This window comes from Onychomys torridus, chromosome 22 (assembly GCF_903995425.1).
Source record: "Onychomys torridus chromosome 22, mOncTor1.1, whole genome shotgun sequence".
Classification (NCBI taxonomy): Eukaryota; Metazoa; Chordata; class Mammalia; order Rodentia; family Cricetidae; genus Onychomys; species Onychomys torridus.
Genome location: NC_050464.1, coordinates 21,176,343 through 21,204,266, shown reverse-complemented (window position 1 = coordinate 21,204,266; position 27,924 = coordinate 21,176,343). Strand labels below are relative to the sequence as shown.

Genomic DNA, 27,924 nt, shown 5'->3' with positions numbered 1-27,924 from the left:
ATACATCTGTGTCTGAAGTCCCCAGAAAGTAAGTGACCAAACAGAATCCCAGGCCCCCATGAAAGCCCTGGGAAGGAAAGTTAATGCTTCTATACTCTGGATACAAATCACAAAATCTCCTTTTGTGTTATCAATTTTTAGGAGTGCCATCTGTCACCACAATCCTGCATAGTTTGACACAAAGTTTATTGACTCACATGCTATGTGAAGAACAGTGGTACTTAGAGGCTGGGGAGATAACGCTCCAGTTACAAAGTGCACACTTCCTGTGCAAAGGATGCAAGCTCAGTTCCTAGCACCTACATCAGGAGTTCAGACACCTGTAACTCGAACTCCAGGAGGTCTGATTGCCTCTTCTGGACTCTATAGGCACTGTCACTGCTATGTACACACTCACCCACACAAAATTTAAAAAATAAAATAAAAAGATCTTCAGGGGGAAAAAAAAACCCTTGTAGGTATATTTTATTACATGCTATTAGTGAGCTCTGTTCTGTGAATATTAATTACGTCATTTGGTTTAAGATTCACAACTCTATTAGGTGGGTGTTGAAGCAGAAATAAAGGTTTCAAACACCTTGCCCAAGGTCACACAGCTCAACTCGCAGATCATTCTGCAGCAATGGACTTCATTACACATGATTTGGAGTGAAATTTGAAGTATGTGTTTCAGAAGAAAAGATATCCAGAAATGCTTAAATCAAACGGAAAATGTATTCACTGAGCTGACGTTTAAAAGAAAAAAAAAAAAAAAAAAAGAAAACCCTACACACACTCCAACAAGTTTCAGATTGCTTGCCAAAAAGAAAAGGGAAAAAAAAAAAAAGACTGAGCAAACTGATTCCAAGTCGCCTATAATTTCATTTATATTTAGAATACGAGCTGAGCCGGGGATGTGTATGCAGTGAAGTGTGTGTGTGTGTGTGTGTGTGTGTGTGTGTGTGTGTGTGTGTATAACACTCACAGTATTCATATCCTCCCCCAAACGTGCAAAGTTTGTTCCAGTCCTCCTCTATTTTGTCTACTTGAAAGATTCTTTGCAATATGCTTATGTAAATAGTGCTCTTCACTGCTGTTCCCATCTCCCAAATCTTCTGCTTTTGCATACACTGGAAAACTGACAGACCTAAGCAGACATCTTTGGAACACAAAACCAGGAAGACATAAACAAATAGAACCAGATCAAAAACAAAGGCTTCTCAAACCCTTCAGCACAACGGGATGGGTAGAGTCAAAGAAGGGAGAAGCAAGTACATCCGGCTGGACTGGTCCAAGAGTGAGGAGGCGCAGGTACAGACACACGTGGAGTTCACACAAATAAGACTAGATGATGCATGGATTACAGGAAGGTTTTATGAACAATAACAACAACAACAAAACAACAAATGGCTTTTCACCTCACTTTGCTAAAATCTCCACTACAGGACAGGGGAGCTAACATAAGGTTCCGGAGTGAGGAGGGACACTAAGTCATTGAAATGTTTAAACAAACAGTTCTGGGTTGTTGAGTCCCAAAGGTGAGGGATGTTAGCCTTTCCAAACCCACCAGTTCATGACTGATAGGTAAGAGTTAGCTCATCTGTAGTGATTCCCCTCCATCCACATATCAAAGAGTTGTCAAAGGATATTAATGAGGGGGAAAATCAGTATAGGAATCAACCTAATACTGAGCCTGATCACAATGTAAACAGTAGGTTTGGTGGGTGGGTGGGCAGGAACAGAAATTGTAAATACATTATTTTCATTTAAAAGCATGAAACTCTGCAACGTAGAAGTAAGTTCCTGAAACTGAGTATTACATGTGATACCGTTGGAACGATACTTAAAACAGAGCTAAGTTTTGATGAGGGCTTGGCAACTCCACCAAGGATTTCGCAGGGTGATAACAGAACAATGCAGTATTGGAAACACATTCTGTGAGGGGCATTTTGATCATAGCTGAGAGCAGAACAGACATCTGGTACTCATCTTCTCCATGTACGCTAATAACATGACAGTTCTTGAGATAAGCAGACTAAGTTGATTTTACCAAAGCAATTTTAGCAAAATAAAGAAGTTTTAGAGTTAGCCAAAGTTGTTTGAGCCTTTAAAAAAAAAAGAAAAAAACCCTCCAAATCCTAATGGAGGATTCACTAGTCATCAGACTATCATTAGAAAACACAAATAACCATTCCTAGAACTAAGAAAGTAAAAAAACAAAACAAAATGTCCGTTCTTGAGATAACACCCTTTTTTCAGGGTGATTCTACCGACAATTAAAACTACGCAGGCTGTAACTGAACATGTGAAGGTGCTGGCTTGGGCTTTATTTCTGAAAAGGAGGTGGGGTGAGGATCGAGCCTGTGCAGGGAGGCCCAACAGCCTCCAGATTTTCCTTCCAGCATCTCCACCCACACCCAGCCTGGTGAGAAGAGATGGCAGATGGGGCCACGTCTGTTCTTTCGACTGCTGAGGCAAGACGCTGAGCACATCCTGCTCCTTCTGTAAGCATGAATATTCAGGCCCCGGACAAGGACTGTGTGAACTGTAGGATGCAGGTCCAGAGCCATCCTTACCATCTCCTTGGAGGACAGATTAAGACCAAGGGGTGGAGGTGAGGGGTTGGCCAAACTTCGGAAAGACTCAATGTTCACAGAAACAATGCTGATTTCCATGATTTAACAGCAATACAGGGAGAGAAATGAGTCTGCAGGACAGTAGTTAGCATCTTAGAAGGACAAGGTTAAAAGCAACCGCACTGAATTAGTATTGAGTGACCATGTTTGACAGTATATGTTCAATCTTGGGTAACATACTATCCAGTGTTCCTTCACAACACAATCAAGTTCCTGTAAATACGGCAATAAAATAAAACCATGCTAGTTATCTTGTGTAAATAATGCTGGTTTCTAACTCTTCCTCATTTGTCTCTTGGAAAGGAATACTGAATCCACAAAGGATAATTTTCTTATAAAAATTTAATGAAGCAACCATTTCTCTGTCTTTGAATGAAAGATAGTGTAATATCCCAGAAATATGTTTCCTCCATCCTCTCCCCTTCCCTCCCCAAGGACAGACTGTAAGGACCAGAAAGGAAACAATGCTTCTGTATTTGCCAAACAGTAGTGTGTGGTGATTCCTGACACAAAAGCTAGATAGGGGTACCAACCGGGATGTGTGGGGACACTACTGGAAGGCCACCTCCCCTCAAAATGGAGCAGAAACACTTTGTACATAGAAGCTCTTGAGAGCGCTTCCAAGAAGGTACTCTGACTTACAACACTTACGGAAGGAACTGGGCTGGCAAGAGCCATCATGTGTCCTGAGTTTCCTGAACATTCTAAGTGCCCCACCTAGGCAGGTGCCTCCTGAGCCTTAGGGCCCAACAGGTTAAACCCTTGAAAAATAAGACAACTCTCAATGAAAGGGCAGAACTCTGTGTGCTCATGGGGAGCGAGGGGACCTCCTCAGATATCATTTTTTCACACTGTAATGAGGGGTTGTTAGAAAAGCGGACAGACGGCAACATGAGGCGCGAAGGCGGGAGTGGAGACCGACTTACGAAGTAGCCTGTTCCCAAGCTGGAAGGAGCTGAACTCTGCAAGGCAAGAACACAGACAGAGTGGCAAAGTCAGTAGCCATTTTGAACAGGGTCCCATCCACACAGCTCATTACCAGCCCTTTATCCAGACATCACAGGCCCGAGCGTGAGGCCCCTAGTCATCTGCTACTGATACACAGAACGTATTGCTTAATTTCCCCCCTTTATATCTCTCAACCACTCAGAGATGCTAACGTGCTACTTACTGGATTCTGAGCTTCTGCGGTGGACGTAATTGCCAATTTATTTGACAGGCAGCTGGGTAATGAATTAATGATGGCATTTCGCCCCGCACTGAGACTAAACAGGCACCAGGCAGCCTGCTTTGCTGACTTCCTGACATTCAAGACCTGGGTCTCAAGCTATTTGGTTTTGTGGCCGCAGAGAGGCAGGCAAGAGGAAAAAGCCCAGGCTGACTTGAAAATAAAAAGCCCAATGGGTTTGCATGACTTTTTGGTATATGACCTACTTGCCAGTTTACTCCCCGAAGGTTTTGGTTAGTACACACTTGGCACTGTGCAAAAATTAGACATTTTGTAAACATAATTAGTTGACTAAAATGCAAAGAATCCATGGGCAGAGGGAGGAGGCTTTTGTCTCAGCACAACCAATTCAGACTGCAATAGCTCTGACACAGTAGACCACTAAAAATCAGTAATTCTGAGCTGAACTTAGGGTATCATGTACTTGGAGAAAAGAAGCCAAAATATGAATATGGAAGTTGTTTGTATATCTTATTATTTTCCATATGTACATGTGTATGGCTATATGAGTTTATGTGTACTATATGTGTACAGGTACCCGGGGAGAGGCCAAAGGGTATTCGATCCTCTGGAACTAGAGTTGTAGGCAGTTGTGGGCAGGTGTGAGCTTCCTGATGTGCATGCTGGGAACTGAACTTGGGTGCTCAGCAAGAGGAATGAGAGCCCTTAACCCAAAAGTCATCTCTTTAGCTCCCACCTCCCCCCCACTTTGTTGAGACAAGTTCTCACGTAGTCTGGGTATGCATCACTACACTCATTTATGTAATGTTAAGTGATCAAATGCAGAACTTCCTGTATGCTAGACAACCATTTGACCAACTAAACTATTTGCCCATCCCTCCCCCCAGGTTTGAGACAAGGTCTCTGATGAGTAGTCTAGGTTGGTCTCCAACTCCCTCTGTAGTTGAGGGCACCTTGATCCTCCTGTTTCCATCTCCTGAGGGCTGGGACAACAGGAGTGCACTACCAAACCTGGTTTAATTGGAGCTGCAGATAGAACCCAGGGTCTCAGGCATGTCAGCAAGTACTTTACCAATGAAGCTACAGCCCCAAGTCGGGATATATACATATAGGCTCTCTTTAAAAACCTGTCTTCAAAATTGCTTAAGTTTTGTCATTATCCTTATCATCAAGGGAGGCACCAAATAAGATTGAAATGAAAAATCACCTGGTGCTCAGTCAGTCATAATAATTTAGCAGCTTTCCCCTGGGGGAGCTATCGCCTCCACAGAGAGGCCAGATCTCCCACCTGACTCAAAAACCACTAACTTAGGCTGCTCCACTTACACATCCAATATCCTACTCTTTAAACAAGAGACATGGGGAGACATGGGCCTACACACCACGTTTTGCACCCAACATGGCAATGCAGAAATTCTGGTTGAAAGGTTGTATGAATAAATGTTTGGATTATGTGGGGTAGAAGAGGCTGTGGCAACTTTGATCCTTCTAATGGCAAATTTGATTTTCGCTGACTGTTAACTGACAAGGTGTATCAGTTATGCTATTTACTTATTCATTTACTGTTTTGAGACAGGGCTTCTCTGTGTAGCCCTGGCTGTCTTGAAACTCACTCAGTAGTCCAGGCCGGACTCGAACTCACAGAGATCTGCCTGTCTCTGCCCCCTGAGACAGTTTGAGGAAGCAGTTCATCCCAGTGAAGAAGGCATATAACAGCAGGAGTCAGAAGTTGCTTTTCATGGGCCTGTAGGTGGTGGCGCATGCCTTCAATCCCAGCACTCAGGAGGCAGAAACAAACAGATCTTTGATACTTCAAGGCCAGCCTGGACTACAGAGTGAGTTCTAGGACAGCCAGAGCTGCTACACAGAGAAACCCTATCTTGGAATACCACCCCAAAACACAAAGAAAGAAGAAGTTGCTCATCATATTGTGTAATAAGTCATGAAGCAGACAAAAAGCAGCCAGGCCCACCCTTCGTAATAACTCTCCTCTTCTAGAACAAGGATCTACCTCCTAAAGGTTCCACAGTCTCCTAGAACAGCACCACTAGCTGTAGACCAATCTTTCAAACCCATGGATCTGCAGAGACAATCTCACATTCATACTGTAACAGAAGGAGATGGGATTTTTTGACTGTGTCCTCACCCAACAAAGACAGCAGGCTTCAAAGCATTGCTAAGGCAAAACTTCCTCATCTTGGTGTTTCCTGCAACCTCAGGAATAAAGCACCATGCCAGTCTGTTAAGTATGTGACCCACGTTCACAAACCTTCATGCAGGGCTAACAAGATCTCTGTGGTTAAGGTCTTCTAGAGAACCCAACTTTGGTTCCCAGCACACACATCAGGTGGCTCATAACTACCAGTTCCAGGGGATACAACACCCCCTTGTGGTCCTCCTGGGCACCTGTGTACCTGCTGCACATGTGTGCAGGCACATACACATGTAAATTAAAAGAAAGAAACAATCAATGAACAAACAAAACCCTTCTGTGTTCTTGATTCTATATGCAGGAAATAGAGAAAGGGAGGTGGGTTGTTGGGGGGCGGGGAGTTCAATCCACCCACTGTAGTCATGGAGACTGCTTTTACCAGTGGCTGACCATGTGACAATGTCACCAAGTTTCTGTACTCTAAGCTCTTGTTACAGCAGGTAGAGGCAAAAGCCAAGCTGGGTTTCTACCAGGCTGGAGTCCTGCCTCGAGGAAACAAATTCATTTTGGGACGTGACAGAGATGGAAGGGGATTTGTTGATCTCATTCACCCCGCTTCCCGGAAAATGTTTTATCCCAGAAGAAGGATCATGCCAACCCGAGCTTCCCACCCCCACACGCACATCACCGTCTTGTATACCCAAGCAAATTACATCCTTGAGGTCTAAGCAAGCTCTGATATGCTCATTTTGCATATATATTGTGCATTACTTGGGGAGCGGGTGGAGAGGAAGGCTTTGTTGTGCCCGTTTGCTCTGGCCATTGTTTATGCAGGTCTGACTGAATGAGGGAACAGTGGGTATCATTTCAATTTCTGATGTCAACATCAAATTACTTATTTAATTTCATGCCTGGTGAAGCATTGTATAGCTACACGCGGAATCATTTCAGTTCATTTGTTATGCTGTGCTTTCGCAGCGATTGGCTTGCCTTCCAACTGACAGCTTTAATTACGACATGAATTTGATTGCACTGCTGAGGAATTAACATAATGCAACAAAGCATTTAAGCACCCTGCCTTATCACCCAGCTTCCACACACATGGGTGGGTACACACACACACACACACACACACACACACACACACACACACACACACACGCTGACAGACACGGGAAACAAGAGATGCTGGAAACTCCTGTCTCTGAAAGGTGCACTGGAGTCAGCTTCAGAGTCTGTACAAGGCACACGTGTAGAATCTTCCCATCGAGCTTATCTACAATTGCCAATGAACCAAGCATACCATTTTCATTAATATTTTATCATGTTTATTTGTTTTTTATTTATGACTAATAGGGTCTCATGTATCGCAAGCTGACTCGAAAAAGGTTGAGTAGCTGATTACCTTAAATTTATTTAAATTCAAGTTTTATTTTTAAATTGTGTGTGTGTGTGTGTGTGTGTGTGTGTGTGTGTGTGTGAATGGGTGTACAGTGCCCACAGAGGCCAGAAGAGGGCATCAGATCTGGACCTTGAGTTACAAGTAGTTATGGGGTACCCAAAGCGGGTGCTAGGAATTTAACTTAGGTGCCCTGTAAGGGTGGCAAAAGCTCTTAAACACTGAGGCATCTCTAAGCCCCCTTAAACTTCTCTGGAATGTTCGAGGTCATGCTTGCATGTGGGTGCATGTGTACGTGTGTGAGTATAGTTACAAGTCTACATGAGTTGGGTACTGAAGAACCAAACCCAGGCCCTCATGCTTACATGACAATTTATGGAATGGGACATTTCTTCAAGCTTAACCTTGAACCTCCTGCCCTGATGGTCCTACCTTACCGTTCTTAAATATATAAGCATGGGAGGGTTTTGTGCACACTAGGCCCATCCTTGTACCCTTATGACTGTCAAAACCTTTCAAGTGTATCCTGACCAAACTGTCAGATTCTCCCAAATACACAGCTAAGAGTACCATCGCTAAGTTCTCTAATAGTTTTTCCACATTTGCTGAAACCTGTATACTCTGGTCCATAAAAAAAAATATATTCAGAAGGTATCTGGACTCATGGTTTTCTTGCTTCTTTTACTATAAAAACTCCATCCAAGTGTTACCACATTGGAACACAGTATTGGCATTGTCCTCAATCTGTTTTCCTGGGACATGGTCACTCATGTTTGACTCCAGCATAAACTATTTCCCAATCCCTTTGAGGTAAGACCTTTCTCTTTCTCCATCAACACTATCAATTCCATGTAGCTCTGACTCCTTGCCATCCCAAAAGCCCACAAAAATATCTTGGCTTTCTATGTTCATTCTGAGTTCCAACCTAAATCTCAGCTGAAATTATTTGAAAACCTGAATGATTTTCCAAGTCAGAAATTACATAAGTGCCTCTAAAATCTCCAAAGCACATACGACAATTGTGCCACAAAATGACGCTAGGAAACGGTGTTTCCATAGCTTGAAATGAGTCTGGAGTTGTTCACTGACAGAAGACACTGCCTTATCCTGTTATAAGCGATCAGAAAGACTCCAAAGCTCAGGCGAGGACACATGAGGCAATGCCCAATCCAACCATCTCAAGGGAACACTCAGTGATGTTAAATCTAACTTTCTATATTCCTCCAGGCAATTATTTTTTTCACACATTTACTTATTCATACACGTGTGTCTATCTATTTGTGTGTGTGTGGGGTGGGGGAGGTCATGAGTGTGCCAGGGTATTCATGTAGAGGATACAGTACAGCTTTCAGGAGCTGATTTTCCCCTCCTACCATGTGGGTCACGGGACTTGAACTCAGGTTCCTAGGCTTTGCAGCCAGCATCTTTAACTCTCTGAGTCATCTCTGTGGCTTTCTCCCAGGTGATTTCTAATAGGAAGGTGGCCACCATCATTTGGGTCTGGAGAAACAAGGCATATTCTTGTTGGAATGAGATAGCAAGAAGGGTCCCAAACTTGACCAAAAAAAAAAGGTAATTCCATTTCGTATCTGAAAAGCTAAATCAGCCAGGGTGGCTGAAGAGGATAATCAAATATTCAAAGCAAGCCTGGGCTCTGTCCTGTTGGGATTGTGATACAATGCTATCCACTAAGCAAAACTGTCACTACTTGAGAGTTATTTCAAGTGCAAATATTACCACAGCTGGGCCTGTTGATGGTCTTTCAGAGAAGGATGTTTAAGGAGAGTCATGGGACCCTCACCAGGAGCTTCTCTCCACCAGTTGTGAGCAAAGCTGCCCTAAGGGTCTGGCCTGAGGGAAGGTCTCAAGTGTAGCAGCTGAGAGACACTAGGGAGGGGGGCTCCAGCTAGGCAATCTTGAAGTAATCACCATCCACGCTGGGTGTAGACTTCTAGCATGTCTACTTGATTGCCATCTATGCTCTTCCCCATCGCCTCTCACTCACTGCACTGTAAGTAAGCCCACAGAGGGACCTTGGATGGAATCATGCCTTAAGCTGAAGTTGGGACCGCTGGAAAAGGGATAGACTTTTTTTTCTTGGTCTCCCCTACAGAAGAAACTTTAACAAAAGAGGTAGTGGCACATGCCTGGAAAGCCAGCACTTGGGAGGAATAGGTAGACAGTGAAATGGTTTAAGGCCAGCCTGGTCCACATACTGAATTCTAGGCCAACTAGGTATACATAAAAGGGTGTTGTCTCGAAACAGAACGGGAAAATGGAAGGAGAAAAAAAGAAAAGACAGCCACTTCCTTTATTAAAAGTCAGCTGTGTATTTCTGTCTGTAGATCAAAAGACAGATTTAAGTTTCCTTCATTTAAGCATGTGGCTAAATTGGTAGAGTGCTAGTCCAGCATTCATAAAGCTCTGGGTTCCATCCAGGAGTCTAACCTGGGCTACATAAGACCATGTCAAAAGCAAAACAGTATTTCCAATATTACCTAACATGCTGACATTTAGGCAAAAATTTCCCATTCACTAAATGAAAAGGTCTCCGTTCTGTTTCTCTGAAATTCAGCAATCCATTCACATTTCCACTGAAGTAGGTAAGAAAGGAGATTTGGAGGAAGTTAGGAAAACAGAGGAGGAAGCATGTCAGCCGCAGAGCAGAGGAGGAAGGGCAGGGCAAGACCACAGGGCTGTGTGGAAGGCCATTCTGGGCTCCTAAAGATAACGCTTGTTTAGCCTGGTCTTGTCATCCTGCTGGGTGGAGGAGAGTGGGTGTGTCTGTCTGTTTGCCATCAGATCACAACTCCAGCTATGTGTGCAGACGATCTTGTGACTCTGAAAAGGACAACCTGCATAGGCATCCTTAGGAACACTCTCTGCCTCGGTCTGCAGCCACCACAGGCCATGAGACAGTAATGGGCTACAGAGCTCAAGGACAGTTTCCAGGAGGGAGGAAGCTGCCCTTAAATGTCATTAAAGACTTAGCCTCGTCTCCTCGCTGCTTCCAACCTGCCTTTTCCTACATCTCCGTCACTAAGCGGTCTTCAAAGCTGCTCATTGGACTCCTGAGGTTGACATTTCTGTTTTAACAGCTTACTGACAACAGGGTATTTCAAAATTGATTATCCAGACGGGCTGTAGCTGAGCAACTACGTTAACAATGCAACAAAACTGATTTGCATCTGTGGTGGTTGAAATGAGAACTATCCCCCATAGGCTCCAGTATTGGAACACACGGCCCCCAGGTGTGGTGCTGTTTAGGGAGGTTTAGGAGGTTTGGCTTTGTTAAGGAAGTATGTCACTGGTGGTGAGCCTTCAGAGCATAAAGCCATGCCCTACATCCCATTAGCGAGCTCTCAAACCCACTATGACCATGCTTCCCTGGCTTGATGAACGTCTACCCCTGTGGAACGGTAAGTCCACATAAGCCCTTCCTTTTATAAACAGCCTTGGTCATGGTGTTTTATCATAATGACTGAAAAGTAACTAAGGCACCATCTAAAATAGATTTGCTCCATCTATTACAGACCCACACAGAGGACAACACTGCTTTCAGAGTTTTCCAGATACAGGATGGATGTGTAGACGCCACCCCCAGGTAAGCATGTGCATTCTGACCTTGGGCTCCTTTGAAATGAGTATATTTTTGCATCTTTAAAAATCACCAGAACTACATGGCATCCTGCCTTCCAATCTTAATGCCACGCTGTTCTCTACTGAGAGTCAAGAATGACCATAGCCAGGATACAGACAGGAAGGATCACATAGAACATTCATTCACAGGTTTTTCTGTGGTGGTTTTTTTTTATATTTGTTACATTATTTTTAATTATAGGAGTATGTGGGTATATGTAGTAAATGAGTGCAGGTGCCTGCAGAGCTGACAGATAGTTCAGGGAGCTCTGAGCCACCAGACATCAGTACTGGGACCTGAACTCAGGTCCTCTGGAAGAACAGAAAGGGATCTTAACTGCTGAGTAATCTCTTTAGGCCCTGGTCTTTTTTGTTTGTTTTGGTTTTGTTTTGTTAGGACAATGAAAACAACAGAAAGTCTTCACTTCCACAGGAATGCATGCTTTTGGAGATAAAATAAGATAAAATGATGTGGACATAGACAATACTTTTATCAGGCAAAGTCAACTAAAAATGGAGCAGCTGGAGCTGGGCATGCGGCTCAGTTGGCAGAGTTCTTGGCTAAGCATACATGAAGCTCAGGGGTCCGTATTAAGCACCGCATAAAGGAAGCATGATGGTGCACACTAGCCCTCAGGAAGTGGAGGCAGAAGAGCCAGAAGTTCAAGGTTGGCTTTCAATACATAACAAGTTCAGGACAAGGTTGAAGTCCATGGTCTCAAAAAATGAAATGGGAGTAACAACTTGGAAAAAACCACCATACGACCTGTAACATCAAATCTGCAGTCCTGTTGTACACCCCCTCTTCACCTACTTGCCCAAAGGCCCTTATTCTTGGAGGCCTTCTGGCTTTTCCTGACTCAACTCTTACTCCTACCTTCCCACAAAAAGCAAAGTCGGCATTTCATGGCCCAGATTTTAACACTTGTTAAAGGAAGCCAGGAGATTTTGTTTTGTAAATTATGGTCCTCTGTTTTGACTGAACTCTGATTATTCTTTGAACATTGGTTTCTAGAACTAAAGTAACACCGGTCTCTACCTTCTTGCCTCCCTACCTCACAGCTAGGCCAGACAACAACAGCCACTCAACAAACACATGGCATGCTTTTGTTACTGTTGTTAAAGATTTTATTTATTTATTATATATACATTGTTCTGCCTGCATGCATGCGTGCACACCAGAAAAGGACAACAGTTCTCATTATAGATGGTTGTGAGCCACCATGTAGTTGCTGAGAATTACACTGGGGTCCTGTAGAAGAGCAGCCAGTGCTCTTAACCTCTGAGCCATCTCTCCAGCCCACCCGGCACACTTTATGAAGGCTGTAAGAATAGATTCCCATTGTGCCATGTGGGCCTAAACTATTAGAGACCCCTGTCATGGTCTGCTTGTCTATGAATTAATAAATAAATCTCTTACCCCAAAAGAACAATTTGTCCCAGTGTCCCCCTTAGAACTAAAACCCAAGGGCTTTAACCAATTATTTTAACATCATAACATCAATTTTTAAATAACAAGCTATCGTGAGTTGAAAAGTGGCTAGCCTCCCAATCCTGCATGTCCATCCCCAATGGAACTCAAGATGGTTAACTTCCCATATTAACTTGACCAGGGAATTGGGTGCCCAGATATTTGGTCAAGTATTATTAACCTGTGCCTTAGAAGAGTTTAAGGTCTAAACTTGTAGAACATTCAGGAAAGCAGACAGCCTGTCCAAATATGGATGGACTATATTCACTCTCAGGCTTAAGGAAAATGAAGGCCTGACCCTCCCTTAGGTATGAGGAGATTCCTCCTGAATACCTTCTGGCCAGGGTATCATTTTCACGTGATTTCGGGAGCAAGGAAAACACACTGAGTTTCATGCAGGCCAACCTCCCAAGGAGAATTTCATCTCTAGTTCACTAAGTCACTGGTCACCAGCTGTAGATCTTGGGGCTTCTCAACCTCTCTCTTGCAAATAAATCCATTCTGCATGCGAAACATGCTTGCTGGCTCTGTTCTTGATGGCCTCTGAATCTCTGGGGAATGTGCATTAATACAACATTCCTATCTGAGTACAGGATCTCTGTTCTATTTGTAGCAGATGCTCATGATCTGTTATTTGAAACTTGATTCCATTTATTTGAATTTTCAAGTTCAATCCCCAAGTTTTGACAACTTCCTCAATTATAAAATTTTGTATAAATCAGAAGCAATACTTCCCCCTTGAATAACTCCTCATGAATATTTATATGTTCAATTATTTCCCTTAACTTTTTCCTTTGTGACTAATCTAAACGAGTTATGATGTCTCCTTGATGAAGACAATCTCAAAGTCTTGTGGCCAATTATACCCTCCTTGACAACATGATTTGGGAATACTTAATATAGAAAACTCAAGCCCACTGGGTTGCTCAAGCTTTGCCCTTGAGTCAAATCTTCCAACTACAACAAGTCCCCTCCCCCGCTCCACCATATTCTTCTCTGCCTGCTGAATTAAAAATGGCTAAGCTAGAACAATAGGACATCTTGATTAGCCTCACTTGAGAGTAAACCCCCATTGTCTAAGTATCTACAAATACCCATCAAGGAGAGTGAATGAGGGAAGGCAATTTTTCTCTTACTTGAAAACTCTGTAATGAGTATTGCTGACTAACAGGGACCAAATATACTCCCCAAATTAATGCTACTAAAAAGAAAGAAAAAAAAAAAAAACACAAAAAGTGCTTCTTTTCAGATATCAGGCAAAAGAGGGTGTAGAATAACATTATCTGAAATGAAAGGAAAGTTACCTTGGGGTCTAGGAATGCGGCTCAGGGGGTAGAGTGTTTGTCTATCATGAACTAAGTTCTGAGTTCCATTCCAGCACAGTATAAAACAGGCATGAAGACACATACCTGGTATTCCAGCACTGGAGAACTTGGAGACAGGAGGATCAAGAGTTCAAGACCATCCTTGGCTGCAGAGGAAGTTCCAGGCTAGCATGGGCTACAAAGAACAATCCTCCCAAATTACTGCCAGAGAAGTTTTTCTGCGTCACAATGTGTGTGCGGTTGTGGGTGATGCAGCTAAGCCCATGAGGGTGCCAGAACTGAGAAGATCATACTTATGAATTTGAGAAAATAACATGGCTGGAGTTCATAAATCTGAAGACAGAAGAGCAAGGTTCACAGGGACAGGAAGTGGCCAGGTGTGGCCAACCTTTTGACATTACACTTGAAGTTTACAATCAAGAACCATTAAGGTTGTTTCTGTTGGTTTGTTTTCAAGGGAATAAAGAATACACTTTAAAAAAATAAGACTTTAAAAAAGGTTTTGTGTTGAGCTATTTTCATAGAAATCCACTTCGACAAGTTGCCTACAGGCCACAGGCTGGATGCACCAATGTGCAAGGTTCCCTATGATCTTCACTTCAGAACATATGTGGGAAAAATACTCTATGTGAGCTAAAGAGCCGCCAAGAGGGAGCGAAAAATGGTTTGCCAGCACACCCAGACAGGAAATTCTTTGCTTCCCATCAAACCAAGGGAAAAAGCCTTGCAGTAAGTATATCAGAAAATAGGCAGCAGACTCACTCCAGGAGAGAATCGTCTATATACTACACGTTTCGGTGTCACACACAAAGCATGGGAGGAAATCTCAAAAAGATGAAACAATTTCCAAGAGACAACCCTAGTAAGAATAAACAATACCTATAGAAACAAAGCGATATGCAAGAAATGTCTATGTCTATGTAAAAATGTGTATGTAAGAAACAGTCAGGACCGGAGTGACAGCTCAGTGGGGAGGAATGGTTACTATACACGCGGAGGACCCAAGTTCTGTTTCGAGCACCCACTATGGGTGACTCATTATTGCTTTTAATTCCAGCTCCAGAGCTGTCCCCCTCTGGACCCTTCCAATACCTGTACTCACATGTTGTGCGCACGTGCGCTCAAGAGCACGCACACACACACACACACACACACAAAATGAAAAACTGGTATGCAAGGGAGTAGAGAAGCATGACCATGCAAGAAGAAAAAAACTAACCACGATGGACATAATTAGCAGACAGAATATTTGAAGTTATATTTCCTATTCATTAAAAAAACGCAGAATAAGCAAAATACAGGATATTTTAAAAATCAAAAGTCAAAAACAGCAGTAACTTTTTTCTTAAAAAGTTACATAGTGTTTGGGATGAAACCTTGAGCCTAAGCAAGCTGTCTACCACAAAACTACATCCCAAGCTTTTATGTTATTTGGAGACAAGGTCCTGCTAAATTCCCTAGGCTACCTGAGAATTTGAAATCTCCCTTCCTAGGCCTCTAGAACAGCTGGGATTGCAGGCATCTCTCTAATTGCCTTGGGTGGCCTTTCACTTGATATCCTTCTGCCTCAGCTTCTGGAGTAGCTAGGATTGTAGACGTACATGACTGTACCCAGCCAGTAGCTATTTTTCACTTTCCATTCTTACTGCCATTTACTAATTACCAAATAAAAATGGTAACATCTTATTCTCCTAGGTGCTGACACACTAACAAGAGGAATCCTTTGTTAGGTTGGCTTATAAATGAGATTGTTATTATGCAAAAAAGTCTATATAGCTTAGGCTGGCCTGGAACTGATGATCTTCCTACCTCAAAATCCCACATCCTGGAATGTGCCACCTCTTCTATGCTGTTTTCACAGTATATCCATTTGCCCTGGTTAGATTTTTTTTTCCCCTCTACTTGCCACAAGCCAGAGTCATCTGGGAAGAAAGAACTTCAATTGAGAAAACGACTCTCTTACACTGGTCCATAGTCAAGTCTGTGGGGGTATTTTCATCATCAGTGATGTATTGATGCAGGAGGGCGCAGTCCACTGCGGGCATGGCCACTCCCGGACAGGAGGGTCCCGGGTTAAATATGAAAGAAGGCTGGGCAAGCCATGATGAGCAAAAGCCAATAAGCAGCACTGCTCCATGGCCCATGCTTCGGTTCCTGCCTCCAAGTTCGGTGCTTGACTTCCATTCATGATGGACTATAAGTTATAAGGTAAAATAAACGCTGTCCTCCTCAAGTTGCTTATGGTCATAGTATTTTATCACAGAAAACTCAGAAAATATTACAATTCCAGTGTTTTCTGTAGCTGTCTAAATTCATATATATACCACATATTTCCTCTGTTTATTCTTCTACTGATGGACAAAAAGGTTGTTTTACTCTTGGGCTCTTGTTCAGTCTCAGAACTCAATACAAACGCTCATGTTTCACATTCTTAGGAATATGTTGAAAAGTGGACCTAATGGGTCATAGGAAAATGTTGTATTTTAACCTTCAGAGAAACTACCAAACTGTTTTCTTCAGTGGTCACACCATCTGATAATCTTGTCAGAAACATGTGTGCGTTTCAACTCCACCATGCAATTAACATGTATTTTGCTTTTATTATAACAATCCGAGTAGAAGTAAATCAATTGTCATTTCAGTTTTTGAGAAGATTTTATATTTAATATTAGTTAAGAGGAGGTTATGTGCATTTGAGTACAGGTGCTATCGGAGTCCAATGAGGGCACTCACACCTCCTGGAGCTGATGTAAAGGCGGTTGTAAACACAAATGCTGCAGCGTAGGTTCAGAACCACTGAGCTGTCTCCAGGCCCCTGACTTTGGTTTTCATATACATCTCTAAAGACCAAGGACTTTGAAAATCTTCTCACACATTTAGCAGTCCTTTGGAATTCCCCTTTGCACACACACACACAACTGTTCACGTTCCCAGCACCATTTTAAAACAGGTTGTCCTTTTAGTGTTGAAATGCAGGAATATTTGTCATACTCTGGATAACAAGCACTTTATCAGTTATGTGATTTTTCAGGTTGTTTTTCCGTTCTGCGTATGGTGCTTTCCATTTTATGATCACGCCCTGGGAGGTAAAAAAGTCCAATGAACTCTTAGTCTCTTGCTGTTCCCGCCTTTGTTGTCACAACCTTAACAAGCCAAGGGCAAATCACAGCGCTTGAAGATTTATTTATCTATTTTCTTCTATGCATTCCATGATTAGATTTGTGTTAACAGATTCATTTTGAGTTCACTTTCGGTCATTTTGTGAAGAGGCTGGAATTCGTTTGTATGAAAGCCACAGCAATTAAAAGGGCAAAGGTACCTAATCACCATTGAAATCAGTAACTACCCTAAACTAACCAGGCTTCCATCCTCTAAGCCATCCATTCTCAAGCTGTGGGTCATGACCCCTTTGGGCAGAGGGTAAACCACAGGAGTCACAGGAATCCTGCATATCAGATATTTACATTAGGATTCATAACAGTAACAAAGTAACAGTTATGAAATAGTAACAAAAATAATTCCATGGTTGGAGGCACCACAACATGAGTAACTATAATAAAGGGTCACAGCATTAGGAAGGTTGAGAACCACTGCTCTAAGCTATAACTGAAGTCTGACTAGGCAACCCTGGAATGCTAGAGTCAGTAAGACCTCACACTAAACGTGCAACAAGGTGGGTATGAGAAGAAATGCCTGTCTATAATCCCACAATTTGTAGGGCTGAGACAGGAGGATCAGTGGCTCAAGGTCATCCTTGGCTAATAGCAAATTTTATGCTGTCCTGAATTACAAGTCACAAAAACAAACAAACAAACAAAAAAAACCATATAACAAAATCTCCAAAGAGCTAAATAAGTATTAAGTATTTGGAATTTAGGTCAGCATTGTACTTACCATTTTATGATTATATAATTCTTTTACAAAACTAATGAAATTAATCAAAAAACTTGCATTCTTACGTGCAGAATTACACTCACATGCAAAGACAGTACTCTTTATTTAATTAAGGAATACTGTAAGAAAGAATAGCTTTGCTTAATCCCATTAGTTATTCTAAAAACTCAAAGTTCCACATACCAAACAACAAATTTTCCTTGGAAGTATAGGGAAAAATAAACTTGCGTCTTGGTATTGTCTACTTTGGTTGATACAAGGAAATGTAACATTATTATATAGTCTTATGAAACATCAGGAGAAAGCTGTATCAAAACTTGGAAATTGTCAGGGTGATATATTTAATCATATGGAATGGGGTGGAGTAATATATTATCATACAAAACGGGTCACAGTAATGCAATATTGCTATATAAAACGGGTAATGTTATTATCAGATGGAATGGGTAAGTTTGGTGGTGTGAATAACAATGGCCCCACAGGATCATATATGGGAATGCTTAGTCACCGAGGAGTGGAATTCTTCAAAAGGATTAGAAGGACTAGGAGGAGTGGATTTATTGTAGAAGTATGTCTCCGAGGGTGGGATTGAAAGTTTAAAGAGCTCATTGTAGGACCCGTGTCTCTCTGTCTCTCTGTCACTCTGTTTCTGTTTCTCTGTCTCTCTGCTTTATGGATCAGGATGTAGCTCTCAGCTACTTTGCCAGCAAAATGCCTGCCTGCCACCATGATAACAGACTAAGCCTCTGAAACTGTAAGCAAGCAGCCCCTAATTCAATGATTTCTTTTATACAAGTTGCATTAGTCATGGTGTCTTTTCATGGCAATAGCACAGTGACTAAGACAGGCTAAGGAGGTATTAGCCAATGAAAAGAGTCAGGTAACATCGTATCAACAGATGGAATGGTATGAGGTAATAGAGTATCAAGGTATGGAATGGGTCAGAATAATACAGTATTGTACTATGTAATGCTCTGAGAAATGAAGAATTGTCATTTGGGATGGAGCAGTTATCTGTAGTCTGCTGTTTTAGTGGACATTTACATTTCTTAGTAAAAACGGAAGTACAGAACTGTAACATGTATGTACTTAAAAAAATCATACATAGACATAGATTATGGGCTGGTGGATGGCTCAGGAGATGAAGGTACTTGTTGCCACACCTGATAATCTGAGTACTGTTCCTGGCACTCATATGGTAAAACTCTCTCAAGTTGCTGCTTGACCTCTACCCAGCCATGTCATGTGCAACCCATACACACATGGGTACTTTGACACACAATATGCAATAAAAATCTCTCTTCTTGTAACATTTAAGGCCAAAAGTACAATGGCTCTTTTTTCTTGATGAGAACTCTGTAGTATTTTCTTTGCAACACACGACCTTGTTTGCAATAATGACTATTGCTGTAGAGGGAACAGCAGAAGAAGAACTCGATTTGGTAAAGGACTGTTCACATATATACTATCCACGATGGCTCTACTGCTTTGTCATGTTTGAGACTCAAAACTTCTCTCCTTTGCACTCCGCCCCCACATACACACACATCATGTGCTTAACTCTGCTAATGTTGCTTCTTGACATCATTAATAAAAATTTCTCTCCACTGAGCCTATGTTTCAGGACAGCTTCCACACATTGCTCACAGGGGCAAAGTGGGCACATGAACGGTGCTAATATGACAAGTGAGGAAAGGAGGCAAAAGAGTCTCCAGCAGCCGGTGCTAGAGCAGACAGTAAAACAGACCCAGGAGGAGCAGGAGAGGCCAGGGTACATGGATTTCAGGAGAAGCAGGGCTATTGCTACAGTAGCCTCAGGCTACAGAAGCTTTGAACCCAACATCTCCTTTCTTTTGAAACATAAACATCAGCTTTGACATTCCTAAGATTTTACATCACCTTGGAGAAAGGCGAAGGTACCTGGGCTTTGTTCTAAATTCCAGCACAGCTACCCAGAAGGAGATTGAAGGGGTTACTATCCTACTAATGAGAAAACCTCCTTTCTCTTCCCAGATCTCCTCTTGATGGAGAGTCTGCCTGCCCATTTCTCTGAGTTAGGACTCAAGAAGCATGAGTTTTTGTTTTTCTTTCCTAATCCGTTTTTTGGGGTACTGGCCAAAGGCTAAACAGACTTTCACATGCACCCTGGGCTTTTCACAGTTACTCTGAAGCCTCTCTCCTTTATCCATGCGGCTGTTGGCAAACTGCATGGCTTTCTGTCTTCTCTCTTTCCCTCTCCAGGCAGTGTAAGGGCCCGTCTGGCAGAAACCCATGTGTCCTAACAACTTGTGCTTGCCTCTAAGGCCCTCAAACTGTTGAAAGGATGGATCCCAAGAGATTAGAATTTCCCTAGGAATCCCATTCTGGGATTAGCAAAGCCTATAAAGGCCTCAGGGTAGCTAGAGGAGGAGGAACGTGCAGGCCTCAAGAGAGATTGACAGGCGACCTTGCAGGAGAAACCTGGAGTATATAGGAGACTCCACCTGGCTAGACTGCTTAGTTATAAAAATTTCTTGCCTTCTATCTAAAACTTACCTTCAAGGATTTCGAGGGACTGCTGGATCTCTTTGTCCCAATGGGACCCCATGGAATAAATCTCCTTATTCTGATCTTCATTATTAATTTGGCTCTTTTAATTGACATAACTAAGGATAAGTGACTGAACCTGGTTTGTTAGAGCACAGACCTTGACCCCTAAGTGTGGTTATGGCAGCTGCAGAGATTTACATCTTGTGTGCTATATTGTTTTTGACTTAAAGTCTAATAAAATAGTCCTTGAGAGGTCTTTTCATTCCCTAACTTCTTTTATTAAGGAGACTGTGGACACAATAAACACACCCTGGTTTCCTCGGTAACACTGAGGTAGAAGGGATCTGGCCTGCAGGTGGACAGGGGGCCAGGACTGCAGGAGGGGAGGCACATTGAGGGTCTCAGTTATTTTTTATAAGGTTTTCCAATTTGAAATATTAGGAAATTTATTAATAATTCCTCCTCTTGCCAAGAGGATAGACATCCCATCCTAATAGAAGAAAGCAAACAGAGACAGATTGTTACCAGATTCCAAGGTGTAAATTACTAAGGACCATCCACTCACTGCACAGCAACATAATGTCATCTTTCAGGTATGCTAATGTTTGACTGCTGTTCTGATGAAAAATATTACCAGTTCTCTTGGTTTTATTTATTTAGTGAATTTATTTAGTTTGGGTGAGTGAGCTTGACACAGTGTGGTCATTTGAAAGAAAGTGGCCCCCAAAGGCAGTGACACTATTAGGAGGTGTGACTCTGTTGGAGTGAGTATGGTCTTGTTGGAAAAATATGTCACTGTGGAGGTGGGCTTTGAAGTCTCATATATGTTCAAGATACCACCAGTATATCAGACCACTTCCTGCTGCCTGCAAGCCAAGATGTAGAAATCTCAGCTACCCCTCCAGCACCATGTCTTCCTGCCAGCACATCCCCATACCCCACCATGATGATAATGGACAGAACCACTGCACTGTATGCAGCCACCACAAATAAATGTTTTCCTTTATAAGAGTTGGTATGGTCATGGTGTCTCTTCACAGCAAGAAAAACCTTAACAAAGATACATAGTATGTGCAGATGGAGGTCAGAGAACAAATTTCAGGATTTTTTTCTTCCACCTTGTCAGTTCTGGGAATCAAACTCACTTCTTCAGCCTTGCTAGCAGGCACCCTTAGTACTGAGCCATTTCACTGGCCCATCTCTTGTTTCCTAGGGACAAAAAAAAATCCCCACCTTCATCATATTTTTTTTTGTGTTTGGTTTTTGGTTTTTTGAGACAGGTTTTCTCTGTGTAGCTTTGCGCCTTTCCTGGATCTCACTCTGTAAACCAGGCTGGCCTTGAACTCACAGAGATCCACCTGCCTCTGCCTCTCGAGTGCTGGGATTAAAGGCGTGCGCCACCACCGCCTGGCCTATATTCTTTTTTTCTATGTTTATGTTGTATGTTCTTCAGGGGTACATGTGTCTATGTGTGTTCTCAGTTGTGGGAGCATATTTGCCTGTGGTCATGGAGGCAGACTCTGATGCTGGGTTTCTTCCACAGTCACCCATGTATTTATTTTTATTTTATATGTATGAGTGTTTCACCCGCATGGATAGCCAACAGAAGCTAGAATCTACTGGGATTGTAGTTTCAGATGATTATGAGGTGCCATGTGGGTGCTGGGAGTCTAACCCAGGTCCTCTGGAAAAGCAGTCCATGCTCTTAGCCACTAAGTCATCTCTCCACCCCTTGATCTATATTCGCCCAGGCAAAATTTCTCACTGAATCCCCGTCTGGCTATTGAGGCTTGTTACAGGGCTTCACAGTCTCTACCTCTTAAGCTTTGAGCTTACAGATCTGATCCTATGCCTGCCTGGCATTTATTTGGGTTCTGGGAATCTGAACTTTGATTTCAGGCTTCTCCAGCAAATACTTTTATTCACCAGCTGTGAAACACCATCATTTGTTAAAATACATTTTAGGTTCACCTCCATTTTGGAATGACAAGATACCCAAGAGACACAAACACGTAGACCAAGACGGCACACCTCACAACACGCCCACACGTGAGCCATCCGAAGGGAGGGCGTGAGCTGTGCACCCAGGGTGTACAGTGGTCCAGGAGTTGTTGGACGCCTATGACACTTACATCGCTGAGCCTCTCCCGAGAGCTGCTCCGGTGGAAACCCTTGGATTCTCCGCTAGTGCTTCCGCCGTCACTGTCCCTGCAGCTGTTCTGTCCTGGCTTGAGCTGAGGGTAACAGAGAGAAAGGAAAAAAGGAGGAAGTCAGAGGTATCCCCACACGCACACTTCCTGGCTCACTATCCTGGAGCTGTGAGCTTTGTACGTTGAAAGTTCGGAACCTCAACATTCTGTTTAGTTTAAATTTATACAACATTTTTTTTTGTTTTTGTTTTTAATTTAATTTATTTTCGTGTGTGTGTGTGTGTGTGTGTGTGTGTGTGTGTGTGTGTGTTCACTCACATAGCTACAGGTATACGGAGGCCAGAAGAGGGCACTGGATCCCTCAGCAGCTGGAGATACAGGTGGTTGTATGCTGTTTAACCTGAGTGATCAGAACCAAACTCAGATCATCTCCTAGAGCAGTGAGTGTTCTTTACTTCTCCAGCTCCATATATTTAGTTATTTTGTTTGTTTTTTAAACAGGATATCATGTAGCACAGGAGACTCGAAATTCACTTTGTAACTGAAGGCGGCTTTAACCTCTGATTGTTCCATCTCTAATCCCCTCTTCTTGAACTTGGTGTGCGTGTGTGTGTGTGTGTGTGTGTGTGTGTGTGTGTGTGTGTGTGTATCTGTCTTTGAGACAGGGTCTCATGTGACTTAGTGACCTGGAATTTGTTATGGTATCTAAGGGTGACCGTCAACTATTGCTCTTCCTGCATCCCTCTTCTGATCACCCGGATTACAGGCATCAAGTGTGATCACACCCAGGTGACACAGTGCTCGGGACTGAACCCAGGGGCCTTATGCATACTGGGCAAGCATTCTACCGACAAAGACATATTCCCCATCTTCTGGCTTGATAGACTGATCACCATCCAGACCTCACTTGGGTTCATGAAAGAACAAACATCACCCTAAATCTCCAATGGAGCATTCTTACATGTAACTCCTCAACAAAGCTATGTTTATTGCTCTTTCTAAGCCCCTCCCCCTTTCCCAGCAAGTATTCTCTAATAAAGCTCAAAAAATAGGGCTAATTTTACTTTCTGTCCTCTGAGCCCTTTAAAGATTGTGTTTTCTCCTACACTAATGTGAAATTTACTAAGTCTAACCTAATCCAGATGCAAGGTGTATGAGCCTTTTCTAACTGGAGCATTAAAAGTCAGAATAAAGTCTTTTCAAATTGTTCACCTTCTCACTCTTTATGAAGCAAGGATTGGAGAGTGGCTGGGCTGTTAATTATGATACACTTGAAAAACTTCATTACATTTTTTTATTTATTCGTGTATATGTACATGAGGGAGGTGGTACACATGCCAAAATGTATTTATAGAGGCCAGAGGATAACTTATGGGAACCAGTTCTCTCCATCAACCATATGGGTCCCAGGAATGAAACACAGGTCATCAGGCTTGGTGGAAACTGCCTTTACCAGCTGAGCTCTCTCATCCACTTTACTTTTCAAGTCCAAGAAATCAGTACTGTTGCGACAGCCATACTGACTGTCAAACCCACACGTGGAACATGTGCTTTGATCCATTAGCAGCTTTGGAACTCTCTTTCTTGACTGACTGTAGAGCTCACTCGTAGAATTAATCACATAAAACCCTGGGTTTGATCTACTGCCCTGGAGAAACCCTGAATGGTAACACACATACCTGTAATCCCAGTGCTGGGGAAGTGGAGGCAGGGATACCGGAAGTTTAAGGTCATCCTTGCTACACAGTGAGTTCAAGGTCAGCCTGGCATACACGAGGCCTCAAAAACAAGGGGAGACAAGATGTATTATTTAACTACTTCTCTCATAATGGTAAGGCAGAATCATTTTCCATCATGGATGAAGACACAGCAGATGATGACTTCAAAGTTAGGCCATAAGCTAGGACCCCAACTCATGATTCTATTGTTCTGTGCTGCCTGGTTTAATGCTTGGTGCTGAGTTTAGAGGCTTGCACAGAACATGGTCACAGATCTGCAGTGTATTACTATTCCCCCCATACTTCAGTATGTCTGGGGTGGTGGATGACCTTATGACTATTCAATTCACAGAATCCACATGGTAAGGAGAGAACCTATTCCTTCAAGTTGTCCTCTGACCACCATGGACACACACGCCTGCTCACAAATAATACTGATTTAGAATCAAGGAATATTCCTTACACACAACTAGCTTAACGAAACCAGGACACTGCACCTAGTCTCTCTTCCATGCTTTTTCATGAAAGGGAAATGATTTCATACCCAAGGCCCACAATAGACTTCAGAGGCTCCGATGTCAATTATCTGACTAAATGTTGATCTGGGCTGAGGGCAAAACCCAAGGAGGAAGGCAAGGAAGCAGCTTGCTTGCATTCCCAAGGCCCTGATGGCAAACACACTTAAGTGAACTCTGTTGGAGAGCCGGACATAAAATCCACCCCCACCCCCCACCCCCATACTACCCCTTTTTCCTCCAAAGCCCAGCTCAAGTTTAAAGGAAACTTAGGATTTTAAGCTGTCAGCCAGCTCAATATTTCAAACACACTGACTGACTACCCTAAGCACTAACGCTAAACCACAAGATTTCAGGGAAGACGTGCTCATTCCTAATCCCATGAATCTATTTTCAAACTGGTACTTTCAGCCGCAACCAACGGGATCATTTGTGGGTAGCATAAGTAGCTGAGAAGCTGTAATCCTTCACCTGGAATTCCCAGCTATTACCTACAAGCAGGAGACAACACAAAGGCCAGGTGCGAGCTTAAACATTTAAAGACCTGAGAAAAATCAATCCGGCTGCATTGATTTGTCCCAGCATCCACGGTGGCCAGCGTTAGAAAGCTTCTGCTGCAACACAGGCAGTGAGAAATCTGACGAGCAAGCTTCACATTCTTATGATTGTGTTTACATGAAAATTTCTACAGCCCAGTCTCTAATTTCACAGGAGGCAATGGAATTGGAGCAAACTAAACAAAATGAGGGAGGGAGGATCGGACATGGGCGGTGGTAATTCTGTCGGTGGAATTATCTTTATAGAACACAGCACGCCAAGTTTTCTTTTCATTAGATTTCACTGTGGAAAATATGTTCTCTGTACTCTGGAACTGTGATCTTGGGAGAGTGTCAACTGTTATTAATGGCTGAATGGTTAATCTTGACTGTCAACTTGATGGGATTTAGAACTGCCTAGGAGACCAACTTTTGGGCATGTCTGTAAGCAAGTTTCTAGACTGGGTTAAAGGAGGTAGGAAGCCTTAACCAGGGATACAGGCAACACAAGTCACGGAATGAATAAAAATGAGAACGTGAGGCGGCTGGTGTGATGGCTGAGCTGGTAAAGTGAGTGCCCTGCAGGCATGAGGACCCAAGTAAAAAGCCAGGCGTGGGGACATGTCTTTCTGGTTCCAGTGCTGGGACACAGAGACAGGAGGATCACTAGGGTTTAATGACTAAGCAGTCTTGCCAAATCAGCAAGTTCTGGGTTCAGTGAGTAAAGGAGAAGAGGAGGTGAAGAGAGAGGAAAACTCTGGACATTGTTTTGATGATGTGTCTACACATGTAACTTGAACACTGCCATCTCTCAGAAACTGAAAACTACAAAACTGCCTCAATTTTCCAACACATACATGGTTCAACATTGAAAGCAGTTCAATGGATTTCAAAGTATTGAAAATATAGTAGGTTAATAAAATCAGGAGAGGAAAATAAGCCAAGATCAATTTCACTGTACAATTGTGAACATAAGCAGCCCTGCCATCAGAGATAGTTGACCGACTCTGACATCCTACCAGCAGATAGGGCAGAAGTTCCATCACACACCAGGTCACAGAAGCACAGCACAGAAACTACACAACCCCCTGAACAAGTGTGATGCAGAAACACAGCTCTTACCTCAAAAGGGAAGAGATAGGTCATGATGGAGGCAAATACAAGTGAAGGTTACCCCGAATTCCATGTTCCAACATGCTAACAGTTTGACCAAGATTTGATGGTAACAAAACAAAGGGGGTCATACATCAAAGCACGTTTCAAATTCATGAGTAGAAATGTCGCATAGATGGGTTAGAGCAAAGCAACCTCTACTACAGGCCTAAGATGCTATCTGAATGGGTTCTTAGTCTTGACTGGCAGAAACTAGAGGCGTGTTTGTACATTCCACAGGATTTACCTAATGTTCACAAAGATGTCAGCGATGACACCGATGCAGAGGAAAACAGCAAAGGCGTATGAAGGAGGCTAGAGACAGCCAGACGTGATCTGGATCTGGACTTTGGACATCTCAACCTCTCCACATCACTGACGCTGGAACCATCAATCAGAAGGAGGCAGAAGGTTCTGTGGGAGGTGCGGCTCTCAGGGACCTTCCTTCACGCAAGTGAATTCAAGGAAAACAAAGGAGGGAAGGACTGAGCTACAGAGACAGGAAAGACACCTCAGCCAGCTGCCATGAGACAAGAAGACTCTGCACTTGAGCTGAGCAAAGAAGGAAATACTGCTAAACTTAGACATAATGAAGACTGGCTAAGTTCTGATACTGAGGAATTGTTTACATTTTGGTGTTCTGTGAAAAGGCACATCTGCAACATTCACGGATGGAATCCTTGGGTGTCTGAGCGGCACTTCTCAAAAACATCGGGAGGTAAAGAGAGCAGGATCTCTGGACGGAGGACAGACAGATGGACAGATGAAACCAGAGTGTCTAGGATGCAATTGTTGAGGTTGTGCCATGAGGTTTCACTGTCATTTCAACTTCAGTACTGAGCTTTAGTGTGTGCGTGTGTGTGTGTGTGTGTGTGTGTGTGTGTGTGTGTGTATGTGCCTGTGTCTGTTGTGTGTCTGTGTATGTCTGTGTGAGAGTGTGTGCGCACGCATGTACGTGTGTGTTCTGAAACAGGGTCTCAAACTCTCTATGGAACCAAAAATGACCCTGAATTTCTGATCCTCCAGCCTATATATTACAAGGCCTAGGATTAAAGATGTATACCAAAATGTCTGGAATATTATTACATGCTTTTAAAATCTAGTATAATCATCAAGTATATAGAACACATTAACTATCTGTTTTAAAGTTTTATTTTACTATTATGTGTATGTGTGTGTGTCTATCTGTATGTCTGTACATGGGCAGGTGGGTACCCGCAGAGGCCAGAGAGGGCATCAGAACCTTGAGAACCGTTGTGAACCACATAATATGAATGTAGGGCAGTAGAATTCAGTCCTTGGAAAGAGTAGCAAGTGTTATTGCCTCCCGAGGCATCTCCAGCCCCACAGCACTTTTAATTGAAAACTAAAGAATACATAGAAATTGTTATGACATACAATACTTAAGTTGACAGCTATCAAAAATTTTATGATATGAACGTTGACCCAAGTTTGTCTTCCAACTTGCCATAATTTTGGACTGAGTTCATTTCAAATCAGATCAAAAAAATAAAAATCTCATTACAGTGAGGGTTCCTCCTCTATCCACAGCCATCTTTGTAAGTCACAGTGAATTCAACTCATCATAACTGAAGGACTCTTTAATGGAGAGCTGTATCGACACTGTGGAGACAGAGCAC

General features: G+C 42.8%; 1 long non-coding RNA gene across 1 annotated transcript; it reads right to left on the bottom strand.

Annotated features, from left to right (window-relative positions):
* Positions 1-3,540: 3,540 nt before the first annotated feature.
* Positions 3,541-22,444, bottom strand: LOC118572413. The gene is made up of 2 exons (XR_004943492.1): positions 22,346-22,444; positions 3,541-3,577 (listed from the first exon to the last, which is right to left on the bottom strand). It is a non-coding gene; the product is annotated as an uncharacterized LOC118572413 (long non-coding RNA).
* Positions 22,445-27,924: the final 5,480 nt, after the last annotated feature.